The 27,832-nt window shown below is 39.0% G+C and overlaps 1 protein-coding gene and 1 pseudogene across 3 annotated transcripts in view; both read right to left on the bottom strand.

Annotated features, from left to right (window-relative positions):
* The window catches only part of SNTG1 (syntrophin gamma 1), a 923,961-nt gene that overhangs the window by 520,272 nt on the left and 375,857 nt on the right, over window positions 1-27,832 (bottom strand). The gene's annotated exons all lie outside the window — the stretch shown is intronic.
* Window positions 16,283-16,777, bottom strand: LOC143998348 (translationally-controlled tumor protein-like; annotated as a pseudogene).

Here is a 27,832-nt window from a genome sequence, read left to right as displayed (position 1 = left end):
TGTAGTTGAATAGCAAAACTGTAAGCCCAAGTTCAGTTTCCAATTAAGCTTTTTTCCCTCTCATTGTCAGATTACAAAACAAAGTAAAAATAATTTGTTGCAAAAATCTTTATAACAATGGATTTTCTGGCAGTGTGGCATGTTTTTTACAGCTATACAATCACAAAAATACTGAGCTAGGCTGGGTTTTATTCTTATGCAAATTGCATGCGGGTTTCCCCACATCCAATTTGCATGACAGGAGACTGTGACTGGCTCTCAACGTAGACGGTTCACTCAGGTCCAGGGAGGATGCGATCGCACTGGAAAAGGGTTCAGGCAAAAAATTTAGACCTGATGCGCACCTGAAAAGGAGAGCAGGGATGCACAAGACCCCCTGCTGCGAGCCGCTCCTGCAGCTAGTGTGAACCTGCCCTTACATGATACTTTCTTCAGCATTGATGCTCATAAAATATCACAAATGCCATCTAAAAAATTCAAAGTGTTCTTTGGAGCCCAGGGCTTTAATGGGGAGCGGACAGGGCAGTGCTTAGTCTTGGCAATTTGACGCACAGGCATTAAGCACTTAAAGCTGGATATACACTATACAACTTTTGTTGTTCAATTTACGTTAGATTTACCTTCAACTATGTAGCATGAGGGCCTGCTTGGTTACATACAAATTTAAAGTGTTTAGGTTTGACCTCATATTATATGGTTTTCATAAATCTAAAGGAAATCTAAAGAAAAAAAAATCTAAAGAAAATTGTATAGTTTGTACCCAGCTTAAAGCTAAACTTCACTCATCAAATTTGATATTTGCATAACTCCCCACAGGTGCTCCAGAGAGAAGTACTAAAAAGGGCGCTGTGATGTTTTCAAGAAGCTAATTACAGCACTCTGCCTGTCCTTCACACAAGGAATAATCTGCCTGCATTGTTTAGAGGAGCACAGAAAGCCAGTGATGATGTCACTGGGTCCAAAATAAGGTATATACTGAAAAATGTAAAGATTTTGTTTGACAATTTATTTAGCATGTTGATAGTGTGGGGGAAGGGATGGGTTGAAGGAACCAGGAAAAGCAAAATATAAGCTGATTTAACTTCCACCTTAATGTGTCACACAGAGGGGAGGACCACATGTTCCCACCATACCTGGAAGTACTGGCTTTATTGGTGGCCTGAAGCAGGAAATCAGAGTGGTGAGGGACGGCAGACTAGCCCTGATGTGATATTTTATATTTTAGACTATTATAGACTGAGACTATACTACAGTACACAGTACTAGAGCATAAAATATGTCTTTAAAACAGACAAACAAGTCTGCTTTCCTAAGTAAATACAGTACAATATATATGTAAAACGCATAAATTGTTGGTGCTATATAAGTACTTGTAATAATAACTAATTAAAATCTATTTCAAAAACTGTAACAACACCTGTTTAACAATAGATCTAACAAAATATTTTGCAATGATACAAGAAAAAAGTGATAGTTGAGATACAATAACCAGAGCAGAGGAGGCAGTGTTAAGGTCTATCATGACACAAAGGAGAAACACTTGAAAAAAATGAAAGGATATCAAAGTTAGGCTTGAACAACTACCATTACAAAACTACTGTTCTCCATGACAAACAGTGACTAACCTGAGCCAAAAAACTCCCACAAAATTCCCACACAAATCTAAATATATACAAAAAAGCTGGCAAAATTCAAAGTCACAAAATATATAATTGTATTTCTTTGTTAAAATATTAAAGTTACCTTTAACCACTGATATAGGAATGATTTTCTGAACTGAATTAGTAGAAAAGGATTGCCAGTAGTTAAAACAAATTGGAAACTATTGTGATCTAGCTGTTTCCCCTGTGGTGTCATTATTACAGTACATTTGTGAATTAAACATGTTCAACTTGAAGTAAATGGTGTGCAATAAATGCATATGTTACTCAAAGACATTCAATTAGTCCGCTCATCCTGTTTTCAGATAAATAATTAAATCTCATGCTTATCTTTCTTACTGTTAAACAAAATTTGCAGAAACTGATTATAGAATTCCAAAGATAAAAATGTTGGCAATAACTTTCCTTTCTTTAAAAAATGAAGGGCAGAAATTCAACAATCCCAATTATTGTTCTTAAACACACATTCTGAGTAACTGGCACTGTATCCATTGCTTCCATCGAATTAATAGCTAAAAAAATTATTCTAAGTGTATAATTGTTTGTAGGTTTTATCATTTTTTCTAAAGCCCCATGCACCCTTTCAGATTTTGTGCTGATTTTTTCCTTCAGATTTACCAAAACCATATAATATGAGGTTAAACCTTAGGAGTTTCAATTTGTAAGCAATCAGGCAGGCCCTTGCACTACATGGTTTTGGTAAATCTGAAGGAAAAAATCTGCTTTAGCCATTCCAAGAGCACAGAAACATGCTATAAACCTATATAAAGTTAGATACAGTTCCAAACACTGTAAAAGTCATCTAGCCTATTATTAACATTCCATGAGATTTGTGTTACCATGGGATTCAAAGATAGAGCAAAAGAAGAAGATATGTAAATAATACACCTGGCAACTCTCATTACATGATTCAGCATACACTATATTGTCAAAAGTATTGGAATGCCTTCCTGCCCCGAAAGTAATGAGTGGGCGAGTTTGGGGTGGAGGAACTTGACTGGCCTGCACAGATTCCTGGCCTCAACCCAATAGAACACATTTGGGATGAATTTGATGAAGACTGTGAGCCAGGCTTTCTCGTTCAACATTGTAACCTCACAAATGTGCTTCTGGAAGAATGGTCAAACATTCCCATAGACACACTTCTAAACCTTTCCAGAAGAGTTGAAGCTATTATAGCTGCAAAGGGTGGGCCAACGCAATACTGATGTCTATGGACAAAGACTGGGATGCCATTAAAGGTCATGTTCGTGTAAAGGCAGGTGTCCCAATACTTTTGACAATATAATGTCTGTTGGAAGAATAACCTTTAAGGGCAGGTGTGAACACTGCATTGGTGAAGGCTATGCAGATGCACAAGGGCCTCCTGGAATTTAGGGGTCCATGTACATTGGAAGCTGCTGAGACACCCTTCTAACACTTTAACCTGGACACTGCTTAAAGTGGTTGTGAAGGGAGAAGGTTTTTTAAATGCAAGGGAAAGGGCTGCTACCCACCTGCATGTATACAATCCACAATGAAGACATGCTGGTACTTGGGAACTAAATGAAGTGATTTCTTACACAGGGGCAGGTTGCTGACTCTTTCTGTCACTGTTTAGAGGTAAATAAAGATAGTTTTCAATGTACATGAATGTATTAAGGGGGGTATGGATATACATCCCTAAAGCTCTTAATAAGGGGCCTAAAAATGTGGCACATTATGCCACAACACCTCCAGCAAAAATAAGAGGCACTACACAGTACCATTAAGAGGTGTTAGAGTAAAGCCTCATACACACGATCGGACTTTGTACAAATTTTCCCGTGGAATTTTGTACAAAGGGCATGGCCTTGAACTTGTTAAGCATACACACAATGGTACTTTTTCAGCCAACTTTAACAAAATCACTTGGTTTTTCTGCTCTTTACTACCACCTTTAGCCAACTTCTGTATTGTTGTCTGATCTTTTGCTTTGGTTCTGAGCATGCGTGTTTGTAAAGTCTGATGGTTTTCTGTACACGTGATCGGACTTTGCTCCATCAGACTTATGATGTCGAAAAGTTTGTCCGATGGAGCGTACACACGGTCGGATGTTGCCCCCAAACAGCTAATTTGCATGTTTGTTGTCAAAAAGTCCAAACGTGTGTAGGGGCCTTAAGAGTGTAAATAAGAACTAAATATATTTTCTACTGTGCATATAGTGGTATTTGCGTAATCTTACCAAGTAAGGGACAAGGTTACTGGCGCTTGTGTACAGTGGAGTTCCATTTTCTATATAACCATATACAGTAATCATATTTGTAATCGGTTGTTATCAAAATATAAACTAAAAGAGTATATTTTAACAATGAGCCCTTCATTAATATGGGCTTCTTGGCAACATTCCTTTAGTGATGCTGAGCAGGTAAATGTTAGTGAACAGTTATGCTTCATTGTACAGCTCTGCAGTTGTAAGTATGCCCACCAGGTGGAATGCAGAGTAATATATTTCTCCTTGAAAGTCCTATAATCAGTAAACATCCAGGATTGCAGATTTATAATGTCAAAGAAGAAGATAAGCTTCTTGTTCAGTTGGAAATTTTAAATGTTTGAGCTAGACCAGGGGGTAGGAAAGAGCTTACTAGCTGAACACAGAGAAGGTAAATTAAATTTTGCATTGCTTTCAAAAGAATCACTTATATTTTATTGTTGTGTTTGTGTTTTTTCTCACTAGATGTTTTTGGCTGGTGTCCCTGAGGAAAGCACTCAAGTGGAATTATTATTATTATTATTATTATTATTATTATTCATTTATATAGTGCCAAGTGTGTGTAGTGTTTTAGTGTTTTAGAAAATAATGCTGATACAAGATTATTCTAATAAACAGAAATTTTTGACTAATGGGGTTTAGAGGTGAATCAGATGGTTTGACCCTAATGGCTTGCAATCTATGCGATACGTGATATTCCTTTTAAAAGTAATCAGTGACCTGACTATGTATACTCATTTATTTATATCTGTATAACAAGAACTACATTACTCTTAAGACAAGACCACAGTCACTGTGCAGTAATTAGGATAAAACTTCACAGTCAAGACAACTTGCCCTGCTAACCCTGCTTGCTCACCTTCCTCCTGCCTGTGATTCTGCAGACTTCTTGCTTCTAATCGTGCTCTTCTGAGACGTGTTTACATTACACAGGCTGTCATTAAGACTGTTCAGGATTAAAAGTAAAAAGACTGCAACCTAGCATTTAAAAAACTGGCTAAAACCGGGGGGAATGGAGCGCTAGTAGGAGCTACTAGTGAAAAATTCTGGGGCCATGATGAAGCTGGAGAAATGGGGAACACAGAGATTTCTTTGTGAAAATTAGAGACAGTTTTGTCAGTTCAAATCTGTAAGTTCTGTTATATGTTGCAAGCAGCCAGCTCCTCAGAGCAGAAGGGACTCTGTAGTACTGGAGAAAGAGAGAGATAGAGCAGCGCCACTCTAAGCCCTTGTACACACGATCAGAGATTCCGACAACCAAATCCGTCGGATTTTGTCCGTCGGATTTTGTCCGAAACTGTTGTATACACACGGTCATATGAAGTTGTCGGAAAATCCGATCGTTCAGAACGTGATGACGTTATTTCGTTACGATGGGACTATGTTCAGGCTAGTAGCCAATAGCTTTGATGTAGGAATTTGATCTGAGCATGCGTGGCACTTAGCCCGATCGGAATTCTCTACACATGATCGGAGTATGTCCGATCGGAGCATTTTGTCGGAAAATATTTCCGTCAAGTTGGAAAATTTGGTCCGACGGATATTCCGACGGAAACAGTCCGATGCATACCACACACAGTCGGAATATCCAACAAAATGCTCCGATCGGACACATTCTGTCTGAATCTCCGATCGTGTGTACAAGGGCTAAGGGTAGTAAATCATTTAAAAGTTTGGCTTTAATCATAAAAAAAGGTTTGCACTCACATTTTGGGTAAATAAAAACAGGCAAGGAATGGTTCTCTTTAAGATGTCCTCGGCTGGCTTCCTGTTTCCTGCTGGGCTGCAGAGAGGGGTCAGACCCTGGTAGTTTCTGGCGTAGTGAGTAGCTCCGGAGTGTGTTTTTTTCCGCAATGGACAACGTCAGCAGGCATGTCAGCAGGAGGCGTCAGAGGCTTGAGAACGGGTGCATGGCTATAGTGCTCGCGTTAGGAGCATGCGTGCTCCTTCATCAGGCATGCCTGATGAAGAAGCACGCATGCTCCAAACAAAAAGTATTTTCCAGTGCTAAACTTTTCATTCAATTTCTAAATTGCTGCATTTGAAAGTTTCAAAAGCTAATATAAAGGAATAGTAGTGGTAAATAAAAAAGCATTTTTGGGCGGCACAGTGGTGTAGTGGTTAGCACTCTCGCCTAGCAGTAAAAAAGGTCACTGGTTCAAATCCCAACCATGCCTGGAGTTTGCATGTTCTACCTGTGCCAAAGACATGCAGGTAGGTTAATTGGCTTCTGTCTAAAATTGGCCCTAGTATACGACTGGGGATCTTGGATTATGGCTCCTTCAGGGTAGGAACCAATGTGAGTGTGCAATGTAAAGGGATAGGGACAATTGTAGACACTCACTCAGGTTGAACTGGATGGACTAGTGTCTTTATTCAACCTTACTAACTATGTAACTATTTGTGAATTTAACCGCTTGCCAACCAGCGTGCACCAATTTACGTCGGCAAAAGGACATACAGGTACGTCCCCTTTAAGAAGTGGTGTCGTGTGTTTGCGCCATCCCGTGGACTCGATGTCTGCTGGGTACCCATGATCGTGTCACGGAGAGGAAGAACTGGGAGATGCTTTTGTAAACAATTCTGCCTAGTGACAGGACAATGATCACAGCTCTCTGTCATTGAGAGCCGTGATTACTGTCCTGTGTGTTGAAGCCCAGCCCCCTCACAGTTATAATCACTCCCTAGGACACAATTAACCCCATTCACCGCCCCCTAGTGGTTAACCCCTTCACTGCCAGGGACATTAACACAGTAATCAATGCATTTTTATAGCACTAATCACTGTATAAATGACAATGGCCCCAAAATAGTGTGAACAATGTCCGATCTGTCTGCCATAATGTCACAGTCCCCAAAAAAATTGCAGATCACCACCATTACTAATAAAAAAAAAAAACAATGCCACAAAACTATCCCCTATTTTGTAGGCGCTATAAATTTTGCGCAAACCAATCAATATACGCTTATTGCGATGTAGAAGAATACGTATCAGCCTAAGCTAAGGAAAAAAATATTTTTTTTATATAGTTTTGGGGGATATTTATTATAGCAAAAAGTAAAAAACATTGTGTTCTTTTCAAAATTGTCACTCTTTTTTTACTTATAGCGCAAAAAATAAAAACAGCAGAGGCGATAAAATACCACCAAAAGAAAGCTCTATATGTGGGAAAACAGATGTCAGTTTTGTTTTGGGTACAGCGTCGCACGATGCGCAATTGTCAGTTAAAGTGACGCAGTGCCAAATCGTAAAAAATTGCTCTGGTTAGGAAGGGGGTAAAATCCTCCGGGGCTGAAGTGGTTAACTAATCTTCTTTTTTTTTTATAATTCTCCTTTCAGGGGGCATGGCCTATAAACTTTTGCTAATAGATGCTCACTGTGAATTTACTTTGAATATTTGCTAGGACTTGTATTTCCTCTCAAGCCCTTTACACTTTACATGTTGCATTTTTGCCTAAGGAGCATGTGTGCTAGACATACAAATAATGATAATAGAACAACAAATTCATCCCGAAAAAGCTATTTGGTGGAAAAGGGCAAAGAGCAGTACATTCACATAGTATGAAAGGACGTCAGGTTACATATATTTTTCATGATCTACAGTACCTGCCTGCAGAGGAGAAAAAGTTGACAGCTATATGAATTTAATGTTTAAAGTTTAAAAAGCAGTTTAACAGGTAAACATGTTTGCTTATTATTCTCCTTAGTGGAGACTCGCAGACATCGGGAAGCAAAGCTCTTCCTCCACCATAATAATCGCCTTCACTTAGAGACACAGTGCTGAACAAGACATGGTAAGGTAGCAATGGAGAAAATATCAGCTGCCGAGAGGCCACAAGTGATTGATATGGCCTACATCAGCTGCTGGTGGCTTGCTCAGATAGCAAAGATGACTTGCCACAAATCTGTGGCAGTGTTGAATTGTAAGTCTGGTAACTTTCTGCACATTTTCACTGGCAAGTTGTACACTCGCAGAGCACTTGAAGCACAAGTTCTAGCTGACACTTTTCCAATTTTTAGTAAATTTGCTTGACAAGTCTCTAGCAAGAATAAAGTTGCAGTGGTGAGTCTACAGCAAGAACTCTGCAAGTCTACATCATGAAAATTCAGCCATAGTGGGATGACTATTGCACAACCAGAACTTGCAGCAGACTTGCAGAATGTTTGCAAAGAAAGTTGATCTGGAGTCATACAACTTGCTGCAATTGTGCAACAAACTTGTGAAGACTGGCAAGTCTAGCAATAGCTTAGCAAGTCATTTTCAAACTTGCAGCACAATTGCTTGCTATCTGGGACTGTGGTTACCAGAGCTGAAGGGTACAGCTCCAGTGGCCACCAGTGGGGTAGGTAACCGGGTAGGCCTCTGTGTTTTTCTTGTTAGCCATATACCTGCTAACTGATTATCCTGATCCCTGCCTTACCATGTACAATGCATCCAGTACCCTGTATTATGCTACCCTGTCTCTGATCCCCTTTTTCCCAGTCCAAGTCCTGATTATGCCCTGTTTATGTAAGCTTCCCTCCATTTTAGTTATAGTGTATTATAGTAAAGTTGTTGGTTTGGTTTTGTGTCACTGTCTTTGTTTATGGCCTATTGGTGTTGCATAGGTGTTGTGTGCTTTGATAAACTTTTTTTTTTAATCATACGGATTCTGACTCCAGTTTCCTAAGTACAGCTATACCTGCTGTCTCTGGATACCTGTGGTCAGTATTCCTTACATAACACTGAAATCCACTAATGACCAGATCAGCTGTACTTGGAAACTGTGAGTTATCTGCTCTTAATATTTGCTGTCCTTTTATGTTAAGATGAATCTAGGGGAGGCTATTCTGTATTTCATGTGGCATTAGAGAATAGAGAACTTTGCTACTAGATTTTGCAGGATTTCACTAGTGAGAAGTTGCTTGACTATAATTGGGTAGCACACACCTTAATCAATCAGGGCATGTTCCTATTTAGTAAAGTGAATTTTGAAATGTGTTCTGAGCTACTTCTTTCTGGTATTCATCAAGACCATAATCATTTCTCTTCTCCTTAGTATGTCTCATATTGGGTCTCTAGTGTTAGCACTACTCAGCTTATTCACAAAGGGCTCTCTTAGATTGTTTTACTGCTGTGCAAGCTCTAGTCACACAAAGAAAATGCAGACTGAACTTTGTTCAGCATCTACTTCATGCCTGGCCAGAAATACCATCCCCAGTCTCAGTTGGTTCATACGAATAAAGCCCTGCCTCTAGACATCAATAATCTCTTACTTTGTTACCCTTAGTAACCACAGCTTTTACCAAAGACTTCATAATTCCTGTATATCAGTAACCTGCTCCCAATAGCTGTACTTCCCCTGCATTTAACCCACTGAAGGTTCCCTCTACCACTCCATTGCCCTTGACAACCCCTCAGAAATCTTCCTCTGCTACCGATACCATTTCTTCTCCACTTCTCGGTGCTGTCACTACATCCCCACCAGCAGCACAATCTGCTCATACACTGTAATCACTTGCAGGATTCCAGTACCTGCTCCTCCAGTCCAGTTTGATCCGATGCCTGCTGTTCCAGCCCAGCCTGATCCAATTCCAGCCATTCCAGCCCAGCATGATCCAATGCCTGCTTTTTCAGCCCAGCCTGCCACTGATAGTCCTCCTGGGGCTGCTTCCCGACTGCTTCTGCTAATCCAGTACACAGCAAGCCTTTGGTTAAGCTCTTGCTAGGTGCTGGGTCTGATATCTGTAAGCCTCCATGTTTGCTGCACATCTGGCATGAGTTGCCTGAGTTCTTTTTTCAGCCATTTTCTTCTGTTGTGCCAAAGCCTGATGGTCCAGACATCCACTCTGAATTCAATAACTGCACCCACTATGAAAGTATATAAGTAATACTGTTCTGTCAAAAAGCAGCTGCTAGCACCACAAGTGACAGTTGCAAATGGTGTGTCTAAAAAGATAATGGTGCAGCGCTAAGTATCATTTAAGGTCAGCCAAATGATAATATAAAGGTATTTCAAACTAAGATAAAACCCATAGTGAGGATATGTAATGAATCACAGGGATGATATTACATAAGTATAAAAGTGCAGAAATTCCAAAATTCCAAATATGAAGCAATGGAAATACAATGAAAATATAATGGTGCAACACTATTATCATTTAAAATCATTCAAATGATAATATACAGGTATATTAAACTGAGATAAAAGCCATAATAATGGTAAATAATAAATCGCAGTGATAATATTACATGAATATATATGTGCAGAGATTCAAAAATTTTTAATAATGAAGCTATGGAAATATAATAATCGAAAAATACAAGTGCAGTGAAACAACTTATAATAAACTGTACACAATCCAGAAAAACAATACTGTTATAAGTTAGAATAAATCACGAACTCCAACTCCGCTTGGTGAAAGTGCATGAACAGAGCACCACCACCGATAATACTGGGGCTTACCCGAAAGTATGGATTCAATAGGACCTACGCCCCATGAATCATTCAGGCTTGTCGGTTATTACACACCAAGGAGTGAAGCACCTCTGTAGATATGGACAAACAATTGGATAAATAACGATCTCGCTCTCCACACTATGGCCACAATCCACAAAGGAAGAGAGGCTCCAAGGATATATATTGTGGTGTGTACTCATGCATAAATGGCAAAAAAAGAATAAAAAGCACACATAGCATGAATCCACATAAAAAAAAAAAGTTTATTTATAAAAAAATTAATAGTTACACTCACATTTTCTGAAGTAAAATAAGCGCGTATCAATCCAATAAGGTGATGCAATAGGTTTGATCTGACGTGCTTCATCTGCTAAGATATCGTCTGGGGTTTACTGCACCCACTATAACAGCTATAATAGTAGAGGTCTTCTAGGGAAAAGTTCCATTTGAACTTTTTCCTAACCTAGGTGTAATCTCCGCAATGGGTAACCAGTGCATTGGAAAGACCTGGGTGGCTGTTGAAATGCAAAGCAGTTTCTAGCAACCAGATTACCAACTCAGATGTGGAATGTTCAATGGCAAAGGGATGCCCTGGCATCAGGGTACAGATATGGGTTAAAGACTCCAGTGTTAAGCATTAAGATGACCCATTGAATCCCAGGGTTGGGATATGTGCAGCTGCTTGAAACTGCACATTACAAGCGCTTCCTAAAGGATCAGACCTTGCAGGGTAACCACACAGCTCTCAGACCCCAGAGGCAGGGCACCAAGCTAGTTTCTAGACCCTGGCGGTGGGACACCTATGAAGTTGTCTGACCCTCGTGGTAGGGTATCCTGCAGGTTAAAAGACTATGGCCTAAGGAAATCTGGAAAGTCTTCAGACATGGCTGATGGGAGATCTTCTTTTTGGGCTTTTCCAGCATAAGAGACAAATACTATTATCTATTATTAAATAGGCTTAGTGGAGTATCTGGAGGCAGCTCCTTTAGGGAGGGAACTGTCAGAACCTGGATTACCTGCTGGTGACACTGTGGTTCCCAGAGCTGAAGGGTGCAGTTCTGGTGGTCCATCAGATTCCACTAATTAGGCTCTACCTGAAACTAGCTGATGGATAGGCTGCATTCGGTAGCCCTTACAGCAATACTGGTGACTAGTCTTTTGTCATCTGCCTGACATTTTTGAGTACAGCTTCCAAAGTTCAGCTCCTCTTTATTAAAGAAAAAAAAAATACTTTTATCTTCCCCTATTGGGTTCAACCTCTTTTGGCTTCAATTGTTATGACTTTTCCCCCTATATCAGCTATAAGGACCAATGGAAACCCTTCCATCATTCTGTCAAAGCGGTAGAAGCAGCAAGGAAAGAAGATTGATTGGGGAATGTCATATAGACAAAAAAAGCATGCTTTGGAGGCCTAATCAATCAACATCCAGAGTAATTTACCTAGTAATTAAATGTAATTAAGTGGCAACTTTTCCCTATTTATTATCATTAATATATTTCACCTCTTCCCCAATTATCATAAAATGTAATTCATACATATTATATTCTATTTAAAGCTGAATGTTAATTGTGATTCTTAATTGCATTTCATAATGCTTTGTGTCAATAGATATTTACCCAAAAATTATACAGATATTAAAGAAAAAAAATGAAAAAAATATTTAGAATAGTATTTGATATCTTAACTGGCATTTTCACAACATGTAGCAAGCATCACAATCATCTTATGTAATTTAACTGTGCAATTTATTATAAGACACCATTAGTGTTTAATTAAAAGTGGTGGGGTGTAGTTTGCGATGATAGATTTGCGTTTCTGCTTCATTAGAAATCTAAACTTCCAGCATTGGTCTACAGACTGTAAAGACTATTATTTGAATCAAGATAAAGCAAATGTGCTAACTTACATTCTGAGCATAGATGATTCATATATATGCAGGCTGTGTAGGATGCAGTCATCCCAAGCTAGCTTTGCTCTACTCCACTCACTGAAAGCCAGTATTTTATTACAGCGAGACACACAACCTCTATATGAAGAAAAAATAAAATGGAAATGTTGTACTCCTTTTAGTCATCTATATTACACAACACAGTTTAGCTGTTCTTATATCACAAAGGGAAAAACTGAATATTTGAATTAATAATTTTCTGTTCATGCGTGCCAGTACCATGTCTTAAAGTAAAACTGGGTTTCTCCCAAGCAGAGCAAAGCAACAAGTTTAATTTGTTACTCCTACCAAGTATGATCTACTTTCTGTTGCTACCCTGCCACTCCAAACCTTTTCATAAGCAAAGTAAACAAAAAAAAAAAAACAGGTACTTTTGGGTATGTTGGATCATGCTACTCACTTAACTTCTTTCAGTGGTGCTTGACAATTGGCCACCCAGGCACCAGTGTTGCCACATGGGGGTGAGTAGAGAACTCTTAGCTCTAATCAGAGGAGCAGTACATTTTTTCTCCCTGCTCCTTGGCAGGAAAAAGGATAGTGAGGAAGCAAATGGAAAGTCATTATAAGAAATCCCGTAATCATTTCTAAATTATCTTTTTTGTGTGTGTGTGTGAAAATGTTGACTAACATTGTCACGTGTAAACAAATTGCTTTCATTTATTCCTTTGGTTCACACTGCCGCCACTTGTCTGTTGAAGAAGTCGTATGCAAACCATGATGAAGTCGCAGAGGGATTTCAAATTCAAAGTTGTGCGAAAGTCACATGTCTTTGAAGTCATGGCAGTGAACAAGGCCAAAAGGTAAAAGTAGTACTAAAATCTCCAAGTGACATAGCACTATAGCAGAAAACCATGCAACTTCTACAATAATTCTAGTGAGTTCACTTAACACAGTAAAGATACCTAAAAGTTAATACTAATATTTGTGTGTGTGTGTGTATGTATAATGAGTTGATACACCCATGTGAAACTGTAAAAAATCGAATAATACATAGTATGCGATGCATATTAGTTATGAAATACTTGCCTTAAAGCGGGAGTCCACCGGACCTCCGCGTTTTTTTTTTTTTTTTTAAAAGCCAGCAGCTACAAATACTGCAGCTGCTGACTTTTAAAATAGTGACACTTACCTGTCCAGCGCGCCCACGATGTCGGCACCCGAAGCCGATCTGTAGATCGTCACTCGGGTGCTGCCGCCGCCATCTTGGGTATGGGAATCAGGAAATGGAGCCTTTCGGCTTCATTTCCCGGTTCCCTACTGCGTATGCGCGAGTTGCGCTGCGCAATAAGGACGGTCCCCGCTGCCTCTGGGATCTGTGTGTTTCCCAGCAGGCAGCGGGGCACTTGCGGAAGGGGGCGGGCACTTGCGGAAAGGGGCGTAATCTACGCCCCTTTCCGCAGAGAGCTATCCCGGAAGTGGGTGCAGTTACCTGGATTATCCAGGTAACTGCACCCCCCTCCCCCCTGAAAGGTGCCAATTGTGGCGCCGGAGGGGGGGAGGATTCCGATGAGCGGAAGGTCCATTTTAGGGTGGACCTCCGCTTTAATATGAAGCCCTCCAGTGGTGCATTGTCACCCATGATAGGGCTTCCATCTTCCCCTGGTCTTCCTTTCGGGTTTCAGGACTCCGGCTGTGTGAGTGGCTGAAATTGTGATGATGTGACTGCCGCGCATGTGCGTGCACGGTATGCCAGACCTTCAGAATGCAAGCGCCAGTGATGTCACTGGCTCCATGCAGGGTGAGGATCTCCTAATTGGTGCACATTTAGAAGATATTCATGTCACCTACAGGTAAGCCTTATTGTAGGCTTACCTGTAGTTAAAAATCACGGCGTGACGTCATAATTCCGCGACTCGCATGTCACAGCAAACCAAGCCTCGCTTTGGAATAACATCCTCTGCGTCCACCGAGCCGGCTTCTCTTGAACAACTAACCAGTGGTAACGCCAGGAGAGGATAACAGGACACTTGCGGACCGGAATAGGATTGACGGACTGAATCAGATAACCCCTCTTATTCTACATGCTTGCTTTTATTATGGAAAATGTGAGTGCAAAATCTCTCTGCTTTTAGAATGATTTGCGAAAAAAACTGCTTTTTAAAAAAATCTACACCCAGAGGCGCCCCCTTCTTCTTTTTTTGTATCTCTGTAATAATCTAGGAGCCTGGTTTCAGCTCCCTGCGGTGGCAGCCCTGCGTGTTGAATTCCTACTCCTAAGGAACGAAAGGCATTTTCCTGGGACTTGATCATTGAAATATCTCATATGTACTATCGTTTCATATAAATTTATACAGACAGCCTCTTCTTTGAGCATACTATTATGTGATGTTTGCACCTTAACTTGTTGTGGACTATATCTCCCACGTGTAATAACAAGTTGGCAAGGTGTCATCCACAACAAACAGAAATACTGGAGATGAGAATGAATAACTCCCATAATGAAATGTAGATCATAGGAGTGTTCTTTATATTCCAGAGCTACAGTTTATATTCAGTCTGAGACTAAAAAAGGCCAGTTATAACGGGTATGTAGAACATGTTTCTAGGCTCTGTTAGTGTACATAGGGACCCCCAGCAAGCCATAAGCATTAGAAAGAGACTGAACATGTAAATAATGTAAAATCAAATTGTCAATCAAATACTTTTAAAGGATGATTTATTTTAGCATGCACCACAATGTTAATAAAAGAAAAGAAAACAGCAACAGATGGAAGTAATAAGAAACTAAGTCCAACTCCTGCACTAAACCAACATTTCTAAATTGGATCAATCACCCTTTCCCCCTGAGACTGATTCACTTAGTATATAAAAAGAAAGGGGAAGGGGAAAAATGACATTAGGACATTGTGTGAGGCAATGAATGTGTAAATTCATATGCCTCCACCCCCATTAGTGTTCAAAAGAGGGGGGGTAGGTTGGAACTTTATATGAAGCACAATCCTAAACATTGGGTATGTGAAGACATATTTATTGATTCCTGCATAATATAACTACATGATAAAAATAGAATAAATAACAATACATAACATCTTGATAATTCATATACTGCATATACACACATATTCCAAAATAATTGTTGTTGTAAAGCAATAGGAGTACTATAATGCAACCCATAAATCTGATTGGTGGTAAACATGGGTAATCTTGAAGGTAATAGTTATACTCAATATATAGTAGTGAATAATCTCAAACACATGAGTGCAAGGGTATAGCATATGACAGTAGCTCTACACATTTCATGGGTATTCCCATTCATCAGGAGCAAGTGTAAATTGGATATATCTATAATAAAAAATACAAATGAATACAAAATAATCTAGTAGTTGGCACAGAGAGGAATATATGGAAGAGGGGGGACCAATCAATATTCCCAAACACTCTTACCTACGGGCAAATTCAATATACAAGGGGTAGTGTTGGCAGCTGAAGGCACCATGGGAAGCAACATCCCTGGGGGCTGAGGCAGCAATATTCATACCAAAAGAAAGGAAAATCAGTAAACAGTAGAAGATAGTTCCTTGGACTAGAAAAAGAAGGAATGGTAACTGAGGTGCATATGGTCTCAAGATTCACTTAGGTCAACTATAATATTTTGACGCATGGACAACTCATTTTTTGACTGATATGTCTGTACCCCAAGCAGTCCATGTTTTACTAGAACAGGGATGCCCAGATGACACATGCATCCCTTGTGCTGGCAATCATGTAGATATCTATAAAGATGCAGCAGCTGTATGGACCTCATGTTACTTCCCTGTGGGTGAACAGTCCCTGAACACACCCAGAGTGAGTTTGGGGACACTCACCTGCATGCTTTCGTACCCACACCCACATGGATGTCATATTGGGGTACAGTGGCTGTGTCTGCGCAACCACTGTGTCCCAGTAGCTATGAATGGGAGATTGCAGTGGCCAGTTAAAGTGACACTAAACTTTGATTTAAAAAAAAAATCTATGCAAGTCTATATTCTTCTTTGTTTTTTGTTTTCTTTTAGAGTTGGTTGCATCAAACAATCCAAATGGTTAACATTTTTCAAGTTCCAAGCCATCTAAGAAGAAAATCATGAAGGGAGTTATATCATCCTATTGGTAGTTAAAAAAAAAAAAAAAAAATCCTCTGGGTCCATTGACTCTCCTGTAAAAAAAAATAATTATTTTGAAGTTTCCAAGAATTTCTTTGAATTTTTTTTTATACTGGTCCAGTCCTGAAAGTACTCTTCCAGGATTATTATTTAATGGCTTTCATATAGTCTTTAATATATCATTTGAATGCATCCTTTGTGAAGCCACTTTCCTGACGTTTATGGTTCATTCCAAAGTCAATTCCTAATACTGTTACACCATCACCTCCCTCATTCTGGCACATCGATGTCACCTTCTCTTCAGGTGATGGTCTTTCCTTCAGCTTCAATAAACAGCCCATTGCAGACTTCTTTTGTTGGGTAGATGTCTGAGAACATTTCATCATTGCTGATGACGCATTTGTAGAAGATCATAGTGACAGTGAATTGGGATTCAGCTCTGGATAAGGGTGCGCAGTAAAAAGGCGCAAGTCTATATTCTAACTCATTAAAAGTACTCACTGCTCTGATCTCAACCTCCTTCAAATCTTTTTTTTTTGTTTTGATTTTTTTTGCTACTGAGATCTGACTTCACATCAGAGGGTGGCTACATTTATTCTCAATGATTATTATTATTATTCAGCATTTATATTGTGCCAACAGGTTGCGCAGTGTTTTACAACATGAGGGCAGACAGTGCATTAACAATACAATTCAATACAGGAGGAATCACAGGGACCTGCTCATTAATGCTTACAATCTAGGAGGGAAGGGAAAGTGATACCAAAGGTGATAACTGTTGGGGATGAGCTGCTGGAGAAAATTAAAGTACAGTTGTTAGGCCGAGGTAGGATAGGCTTTTCTGAAGTGAAACGTTTTCAGGGATTGCCTAAAAGTGGATAGAGTAGGATATAGTCAGACAGATTGGGGTAGGGAGTTTTTAAAGTAGTTTTAAACCCTTACAAACCACTTTGACCAACAGGCAAGCCTAGATTAAGGCTTACCTGTAGGTCCATGAAATAACTCCTAAACCTACACGGTTTAGGAGATATTTACAAAAAGACAGGCATGCGTCGTAGACAGCGGCGCGCAGGCGCACTGGGCATGCCGCTGCTAACGGTGATATGCCGTTAGTGGCGGCTCCTGTGCGAGTAACATCATCGCTGCTCCGGCACTGTGAGTGGCTGGAGCAGCGATACCTGGAATAAGATGGACACTCCGTGCTACAGGGGACAGCAGTGACATCGCTAGCTCCTGTGTCAGGTAAGTGACACATAATGGGCTACTATGCGATGCATAGTAGACCATTATGCTTTACCTTTGCAGGGAGACAAAAAGGAAGTAAACCCATCAGGCTTTACTTCCTCTTTAAATATGGGAGAATGTTCAGGATAGGGAGGAGGTGACTCACTGTATGTAGGAACTATACAAACTATACGATTTATAATATGCATAGATCAGTGCACATGGCCGTAACTAATGGCCACTGCTTATTCCAAACAAATAGAGATGAGATGGAAAAGGAGAAGTTACCAAGCTCACAGAGAGTGTTCTAAGGAGGCAGAAAAACATAGTAAGACATTATTTTCATAAAAAAGAAATCTCAGGGACACTATGTATTGTTGTGTATGGATTTTTTTTTTTTATAAGAGCAAAAAGGCAATCTGAGAGAGCACCATGGCAAGCTTAAATGTGCTCTTCAGAGTTCGTTCTTGATGTAAACACATTTGCCAGAAAGCTATGCAAATGAAGAAAGTTTAGGATTTGTTTATTTACATTAAATTGGTCATTCAATGTTATTTCTCTGTGGGAATTTAAACATTGATCTTCTATGCATTCATAAAAAACTTGTTATGGGAGAAGACTGCAAATACAACTAAAATGCTATGTTTCTACCAAATTAACATAAGGTAGAAGGGGAAAAAAACAACATCAATATGTTCAAGACCAAGTATAACTAGAGGACGATCAATTGAGGATATTTGCATATTCCCATTTAATATGCATAACATTATTCTCATGACCTTTCTTTTTTAATTTCATTTGATTTTCTATAGAGAAAAGGAAATCTATTATTAAAGTAAACCTATCATGAGAGAAATATGGGGCTCAATATGATAAAAATCGAATTTTAAAACTCTAGGGAGAAATTCCTTGGAGAGTGCAAAGTAAACATTCTACCTGCCTAGTAAATAAACCCCAATGACACATTTTAGGTGTGTGTAAAAGGGATAAAAACATTTCTCCAACTTCTCCAAAATCTGATGTAGGGTTTGAATATATATATATATATATATATATATATATATATATATATAAATTTATAAAGCTGTGCTCAAAAGTTTTCATACCCTGGCAGAAATTGTGCAATATTGCCATTAATTCTTTTATTTAAGGATAGCAATCACATGAAGCCATTTATTATCATATAGTTTTTATGGATCCTTTTATAAATCATAACAATAACAGAAATAACCCAAATGGCCCAGATAAAAAGTTTACATACCAAGGCATGTTTGGCCTTAGTATAGACACAGAAGGTAGCACACAGGTTAAAATGGCAATTAAAGGTTAATTTCCCACATGTGTGGCTTTTTAAATCACAATTAGTGTCCGTGTATAAATAGTTAATGAGTTTGTTAGCTCTCACATGGATGCACTAAGCAGGCTAGACACTGAGCCATGAGGAGGTAGAAAAGAACAGTCAAAAGACCTGCGTAACAAGGTAATGAAACTTTACAAAGGTGGAAAAGGATATAAAAAGATATCCAAAGCCTTGAATATTCCAGTCAGTACTGTTAAATCACTTAATAAGAAGTGGCAAATTTGGAGATCTCTTAATACCAAGCCAAGGTCATGTAGATCAAGAACAATTTAAGCCAAAAAACCCATAGGTAACCTCAGGAAAATTACAGCCTGTTCTGGTGTGGTTGCTTTTAAGGAACACAATACCATGATACTTGAACAAAAAACAGCTGCATTGTCATGTTGCCAGAAAGAAGCATTTACTGTACAAGTGTCACAAAAAAAAAGCCTGGTTACAATATGCCCAACAACACTTTGACATGCCTCATTGGCTTTTTTGTGGCATTAGTGCAGTAAAGGCTTCCTTCTGGCAGCTCAACTATACAGCTCTCTTCTGTTCAAGTATCGTTAAATTGTGCTCCTTAAAAACAACCACACCATCTTTTTGGAAAGCAGCCTTTATTTCTCCTGTGGTTACCTGTTGGTTTTTCTTTGTATCCTGAGCAATGCTTCCGCCAATTGTGGCTGCAATATTTCTTGGTCTGCCTGACCTTGGATTGGTATAAAAAGAGCCCATAATTTTCCACTTCTTAATAAGTGATTAAACAGTACTGACTGGCATATGCAGTGCTTTGGATATCTTTTTATATCCTTTTCCATCTTTGTAAAGTTTCATTACCTTGTTACGCAGGTCTTTTTTTTTTATCAATAATTTTTATTAAGATTTTTTGAAAGAGAATTACAAGGTATAATAACCTCTATGTAGAGGGTATCGTCTAACAAACCAATAATCTATGGGCATTGATATAACAGTGCAAATGGAATATTTACATTGACATCCCATCCTATTGACTGAGAATAAAGAGAGATTTGTGCCTTTAATAGATTTCACTAAGGAGATACATTCAAATGATACCTTCTGTATATAAAGCCCCTGTCAGGGGAATAAAGTAAGGATATAGCTGGAGTGGAGATTCAGCCAAAGATGGAGAGGTTATTAGAATAGAAGAAGAGAAAAAAGGGAAATTAAGAGTGCAAGGGCAAACTGAAGCTAGAGATAGTCAGGTTATACACACTTTGGTACAGCATTTCCTGATATAGAATCTTTTACATCAGAATTGCAATTCAAGAATTCGTAACAGAGCACATGAACATCACTTTTGAGCACATGATCATCAAGCTTTCCACTGCCCCTCAAATTTTCCCCTGGAGCCAAGTCTGTTAGCCAGCAGGAATTCATATGTTTAGTTGGTTTGTACAATAGGGATCACCTCTGAGACATTGGGTACCACATTCATCCTCTAGTTTGGCCACCAGAAGAACATGCATAACAACTGTCCTAAGGGATTTAGGGAAGGTTTCTACTCTAAGGTTCAGTATTGCCAGTTCAGGAGCAAGGGATACCAGAACACCTGTGATAGAAGCCAGTAGGCAAACAATGCTATTCCAGAAACTAGTTAAGTGTTTGCAGGACCAGAAGATATGCTTAATGTTGCCCACCTCTCCGCAGCCTCTCCAACAGAGGTTGGAACTGGTAGTATAATTTCTTTGTAGTCTGTAAGGGGTGAGATACCACCGCAGTGCTATCTTCTGGGATAGCTCCCAGAGGTTCACACATCTGGAGTCTCTATAGATTGTGTTAAAGGCCGTTTTCCACTGTTGTTGGGTAAAATACTGTTTCAGGTCTTCTTCCCATTTCAGGAAGGGAGTTGTTTTAGTGAAGATCAGTTTATTTTGAAGAACATTATAAAACAGTGAAATACCCTTTGTTCGGTTGGACAAGCTCCCATAGAACTTCCAAACAGAATCTGGCAGGTGCAAGCGCCAGGAGTCCACCGAATTTAACAAGTGCACAATTTGGAGATATTTATATTCGCCATTAAGTGGGAGGGAGTATTGCTCCTTTAATTGTTGGAAAGACTTGAGTTCCCCATCTTGAAATAGGTCCACTACATGGGCAATACCTTTTACCTGCCATTCCTTAACCGTGATGTCAGGTATGGCCTTAGCTAATATGTGGATAAGGAGAGGTATTTCGACTAGGGTGTTGGGAGGTGGCTTACGGTTGCAAAGATCCCTCCAGGCCATCAAGGAGGCTTTAATGGTCAAGGGGAGTTGCTTCAATAAGAACGGCTTCCACTTATTTAATAGAAGTAAAGAGATAAGAACTCTAGTAGGGCTGAGTGATTTCTCTATAGTACACCATGGTGTGGTTGAGGTGTTTGTAAACCATGTTTTTAATTGGGTAAATCTGGCAGCTCTAGCATAGTCCTGTAAATCCAAAAAAACCATGCCTCCCACCCTCCTATGTTTAATTAGGTTAGTCCTTGAACACCTAGGCTTCTTAGTGCCATAAACATATCTACTAAGGAGAAGGGTTAAGGCCCTAAGGTGCGTGTTTTTAAAAGGAACTGGAAGAGTTCTGAATACGTATAGTATTTGGGGAAGCAGGAGCATCTTGAAGGAGGCCAGTCGACCTGACCAAGTTAGTTCGAACTTAGATAGGCATTTAGTCTCCACCTGCATCCTGTTCAGTAATGGTAGGTAATTGGCATCAGCCAATTTGGCTGGATCAGGAGTCAGGTGGAGGCCTAGGTAGGGTACCCCCTCTGCACTCCACGTGTATGGGAACAGAGCATGTAGTCTATCATGGAGCTTCGGAGGAACCCCCAGGGGTAGAATAAGTGACTTGGTGTAATTTACCTTGTAATAGGAGATCTTACTGAAATTCTCTAGGATATGGTGGCCATGGGTCAAAGATTGAAGTGGGGAATTAATTAATAAAATTATATCATCTGCAAAAAGATTATTTTATGAATCCGGCCGTGTAAAGACCTACGATTTTAGTGTGGGATCAAATTTTTTCAGCTAGGGGCTCTATGAGGAGGTTAAATATTGAAGGAGACAGGGGACACCCCTGCCTCATTCCATTTGAGATAGAGAATGGTCGGGACAGCATATTTGATGTATATACCTGGGCCAAAGGGGACGAATATAGAGCTAGAATGGCAGACAGGATTGGACCCCCAAATCCAAACTTCTTGAGGACAAGATCCATGTAGCCCCAATGTATCCTGTCGAACACCTTCTCCGCTTCCAAAGAGAGGAGGAGAGAAGGCGTCCGACAGGCTCTAGCATAATGGATAAGATTTATGACTCTACGGGTGGCATCCGACGCCTGTCTACCAGCCGTAAAGCCAGATTGGTCTGGGTTTATTAGTGAAGTAAAATATCCATACCATCCCTATTCCTGAGCCTTTAAATGGTCTCTCAGTCTCAGTCACAATCATGGGAAAGACTGCTGACCTGACAGTTGTGCAGAAAACCATCACTGACTCCCTCCATAAGCAGGGAAAGCCTCAAAAGGTAATTGCAAAATGTTGTTCCCAACGAGCTGTATCAAAGCACATTAATAGAAAGTTATGTGGAAGGGAAAAGTGTGGAAGAAAAAGGTGCACAAGCAGCAGGGATGACTGCAGCCTGTTGAGGATTGTCAGGAAAAGGCCATTCAAAAGTGTTGGGGACTTTCACAAGGAGTGGACTGAGGCTGGAGTCAGTGCATCAAGAGCCACCACACACAGACGGATTCTGGACATGAGCTTCAAATGTCGTATTCCTCTTGTCAAGCCATTCCCGAACAAAAAACAACTTCAGAAGCATCTTACCTGGGCTAAAAAAAAACAGACCTGGTCTGTTGCTCAGTGGTCCAAAGTCCTCTTTTCTGATGAGTGCAAATTTTGCATCTCATTTGGAAACCAAGGACCTAGAGTATGGATCAAGAATGGAGAGGCACACACTGCAAGATGCTTGAAGTCCAGTGTGAAGTTTCCACAGTCTGTGCTTATTTTGGGAGTCATGTCATGTGCTGGTGTTGGTCCACTATGCTTCATTAAGTCCAGGGTCAACGCAGCCATCTGCCAGGAGATTTTGGAGCACTTCATGCTTCCTTCCACAGACGAGCTCTATGGGGATGCTGACTTCATTTTCAAGCAGGACTTGGCACATGCACACACTGCCAAAAGCACCAAAACCTGGTTCAATGACCGTGGGATTACTGTGCTTGATTGGCCAGCAAACTCGTCTGACCTGAACCCATAGAGAATCTATGGGGTATTGCCAAGAGAAAGATGAGAGACATGAGACCGAACAATTCAGAAGAGCTGACGGCTGCTATTGAAGCATCCTGGTCTTCCATAACACCTCAGTAGTGGCACGGGCTGATAGCTTCCATGCCACGCCTCATTGAGGCAGTAACTGCTGCAAAATGGGCGCAAACGAAGTACTGAGTACATATGCATGCTTATACTTTTCAAAGGTCCGATATTGTTCTATGTACAATCCTTGTTTTATTGATTGTGGATTTGGGGTTTTCATGAGCTATAAGCCATAATCATCACAGTTATGACAAATCACGACTTGAACTATCTTGCTTTGCATGTAATGAGTCTCATATATTAGTTTCACCTTTTAAGTTGCATTTGTGAAATAAATTAACTTTAGCACGATATTCAAATTTTTCAAGTATCACCTGTATATAAATATATACTGCATATATATATATATATATATATATACTGTATATATAATCCTTGCAACAATGTTAAAATATTTAATTACTAAAAGAAAAGCAGAGTTGTCGGATTCTTTGAAGTCTAATAAAAAAAGGTTGCAATTTCTATTAGTTCTAACAAATATATATTTTTTTCTCCTAAGCATAAGCAATCACATATACATGTCTCCCAGAGCTAGTTTCTTACAAACGCTAAATCAATTGCCTTTACAATCCAGCAACATGCTCCAAAACTAAAATGACTTTGACCTTTCAGACATGTTCCTAAGTAGATTTGCTTTGTATAAATCCACAGGAGGCTGACCGATCTACGGGCTTATCGTTAACAAAAGTAAAGATTGTAGTCTAAGTACTAGCAAAGGATAAGCAGCATAGTCCACCAATGTATCTACAACATATGCTATAAACTCATCTATCTGCTTATGCTTTATTTTCACTTAAAGCTTAGACCGCTTTCCTAAGAAACACTAATTTGAAATGTACGTATCTAAAGATTAGCTGAGCTAAGCAACAAACAAAATAGTTACATGGTTCTAATAGTATTTATGTGCCTCACTTGAAGAGATGGCTGGGCACTGCAGGCAGTAAATTAGAAATGTGCAGTACAGGTTTACCTGATGAGAAGATAAATGGTAATGCAAGTCAAAATGACTTCAAAGTGAAACCTATGGGCACAATATAAGTAGAAAGTGTCTCTTATATTGCATAACAGGAAATGATAAGGGATTATAAAAATTAGAAAGGGAAATTATAGTTTTAAAGTAACCCAGAAAAATGAGGGAAGGGGCTGGTTGACAATTGTTGTCAGTATTTATAGAACAGTGCTCAACAGAGCATTTGGTCATTAAATCAAATGTCGTTGCTACAAATTATATGCTAGAATATTTTCTTTGAATTCACATACAATTCTTTAACTACGACCCCTGAAAGGTTTTACCCCCTTCATAACTAGGCTATTCTTTGCTATTCAGCACTGTGCTACTTTAACTAGCAATTGGGTGGTCATGCAACACTGTGCAAAAATGAAATTTATATAACTTTTTCACACAAATATAGCTTTCTTTTAGTGGTATTTAATGACCACTGTTTTTTTTTTCATTTTATGCTAAATTTGAGAGGAACAAAAACAATAATCACAATATTTTCTATTCTGTTAGAAAATATATCCAATAAAATCAAATTTTGCCACAAATTTAGGCCAAAATGTATTCTGCTACATGTCTAAAAAAAATACCAATAAGTGTATTTTTATTTGGTTTGTGTGAAAAATGAGAGTGCCTACATTTATACGCATCTCATTTCTTTCAGGCCATAAAATGCCAGGACAGTACAAATACCTCCCAAATTATCCCTTTTTGGAAAGTATACAGTCTAAGCTATTTATAAACATGATGAGTTTTTTGAAGTTATAATTTTTTGTCACAATTTTTGGGAAAATGAAAAAAAATGATAACATTTGTGATCAGGGATTTTTTTTTGTTACACTCATATTGCTTATACACTAATGATCACAGTATAAGCAATTGTATTAGCTGTCATTATTAGGTTAAAATTCATGAACAGCTTGCTTATGGTTGTGATCTGTGATTGGCTACCAGCTACAGGTAGCCAGGTACCATGGGATTGCTGTGGGCCCATCACAGATCACAACTGTTAGCAAGCTGTTCATGAATGGAAATCCATTCATGACAGTTTTTTTTTACATTGTTATCATGTGATCGTTATGACCAATCATAGTGATCACATGAGACCCAGTATTCAGTAACGGGCATGACGCTTGCTCCTAACCTGGAACAGGAGGGATGATGTACAGATACGTCATTCAGGCTGCCCATGACGACCACCCGCAAAGCCTGCCTGTGACGTCCACCCACAGTAAATGTACTGCGGTGGTCCAAAAGCAGTTAAAGTGGACCTGAACTTACAAAGAATATTTTTCTACATTATAGGAAGTATTAAGGAATGTTAATTGTGCCTAAGCAGTACACAAAATATGTTACCTTTTGTATTGAAGACCAGGCCTATTCTAACACTTTTTTCCTACATGTAAAGATCAGTACTTTTTTGCTAGAAAATTACTTAGAACTGTAACTGTAAATGTTACATATTCTTTTAAAGCAGAGACCATAGGAAAAAAATGATGGGCGTTGCAATTTTTTATGTCACACGGTATGACAGGTAATAATGAATTTTATTGCACAAAAGACAATATAATACCCAATTGTTTGGTAAAATATAAAAGACGACGTAACACTGAGTAAATAGATACCAACCATATCACACTTTAAAATAGATATGTGCACACTGAAATATTTTGTTTCAGAATATCGTTTTAGTCCGAAAAATACATTTATTTAGTTACTCCCGAAATTTATTTTTATTTATTAACTTTTTCGTTAAAAATTGTATTCGTCTGAAAATCCAAATTAATTAAGGTCGAATCTCTCATTGAAGGCTTATGGTGTCTGTCGAATGTTGAAGGAAGATTCTACGGAGCAGCTAAACTGTATGACTCCGTATAGTTTAGCTGCTCCGTCGAATCTTCTTAGAACTTTTAACAGACACCATAAGCCAAAGATTCAACGTTTGTATGTTTTTCTCTGCTTTGTCGAATCTTTGTCATTCATGTTGAATGTATATAGTGCAAACAGAAAATGGACTGGTGATAGTTATCACTGATCAGACAGGTAACAAGATATGATAGGGTATATAGAATCTCAATCTATAATATAGAATCTATAATAATAAATCATATCACCCCCTCCCCACCCACAACACGGGCAGCCTCTGAGGCTATCACAACACTAGCAACCCTAGTATCACTATCAAGTTCACAACGCTAACACAATAGCAGCAGATTATTATGAAAAACTTAAGTTGAACTGTAGCTTGCTTCACTATTGTTCTGCTGCTGTGCTTATGCTTAATTGCTAAATAATTTAGATTCTCTGACAAATGGACTAGTTAAGATTGACTGTCTTCTGAAATGATTCAGTGTGTGTCTCTCTCTCTGTTAGCAATTGCAAGTAAGTTGGTTGTACGTGTGTACTTAGTTCTATTTTACTGCTCCTTCTCTTTGGTTACAATCAGCCAATAACATTCATCATCATCATTATTTTTATTTTACTTCCCCCACCCAAATCCAGCAACGATCTTTTCTCTTTCTGTGGAATCTTTTCTCTCTCTGTTGAATCTTTTCTCTCTGTCAAATCTTTTCTCTCTATGTCAAATCTTTTCTCTCTGTCAAATCTTTTCTCTTTATGCAGAATAATCCTGGACTAATAGAGTTAAGGTTAGGTACATTCGACCACAGGTTAGATAGACACAGATTCTTATTGTCAGTGTCATGCCGTATCTCCTATCTATATCAAACTGTTGTCACAATGAAAACTAAAATAAAGCATTAATTTATGTCAGATCTTTCGTTTTTCAGATTCTGCACTTTATACCTGAAATTCAGACAAAAATGCATTAGTATGAAAATGCACATGTCTACTTTAAAATTGGGTATGCCCGTGGAATGGTGAAAAACAACATAAATTATATTATCCATAGGCTATGCTTTAAAAGCCTATACAAGTTACTATTTTAGATTTACACAGTAGGTATGCTGCTAGAATTATTGCTCTCGATCTGACATGTCTGTTGTGATTGCTGTTTACATACTGACCCCTGGCCAACACATGTGTTCGCCTTTACCTACCTGCACAAGAAACGGGGTACTTTAAAAAAAAATGAAGTAATTTATTTATTTTTCATTTTTACACTGTACCTTTTTTTATCAATTTTATTGTGATCACAAGAAATGTAAACATCCCTTAAAATAGCAATAGAATCTGCCCTTAAAAGCTTTGGCTCATACCAAGATATGATGTTTTTACAAGCCACTAATGGTTTGTTTTCAACCGGCAAAACCGGAAGTGACTAAAGAGAAAGGCAGCAGTAGGGGGGCCATGAGGTTCTGTGGTTAAAGTCCTCTCTTAAATACCAGTGCACTTGCTAATATGTAAGTGTGCCTATGCACTTTTGTTCTGTAGTCTCACAGCTGTATATCTGCAGTTTGAAATCTAAGGTGCTATTGCTTCGGACATCTCACAAGATTTGAAGTTAGATTTGGTGATGTTGTTGATATGCTGCCTTCCTCTTGCTGGAGGGTCTTCCTTGAGGAAGCAGAA

Source organism: Lithobates pipiens, unplaced genomic scaffold (genome assembly GCF_037356315.1).
Source record: "Lithobates pipiens isolate NorthernLeopardFrog02 unplaced genomic scaffold, aLitPip1_a1.2 Scaffold_19, whole genome shotgun sequence".
NCBI classification, from domain to species: domain Eukaryota; kingdom Metazoa; phylum Chordata; class Amphibia; order Anura; family Ranidae; genus Lithobates; species Lithobates pipiens.
The sequence above is the reverse complement of the archived record's forward strand: the minus strand, read 5'-3'. Positions and strand labels throughout refer to the sequence as shown.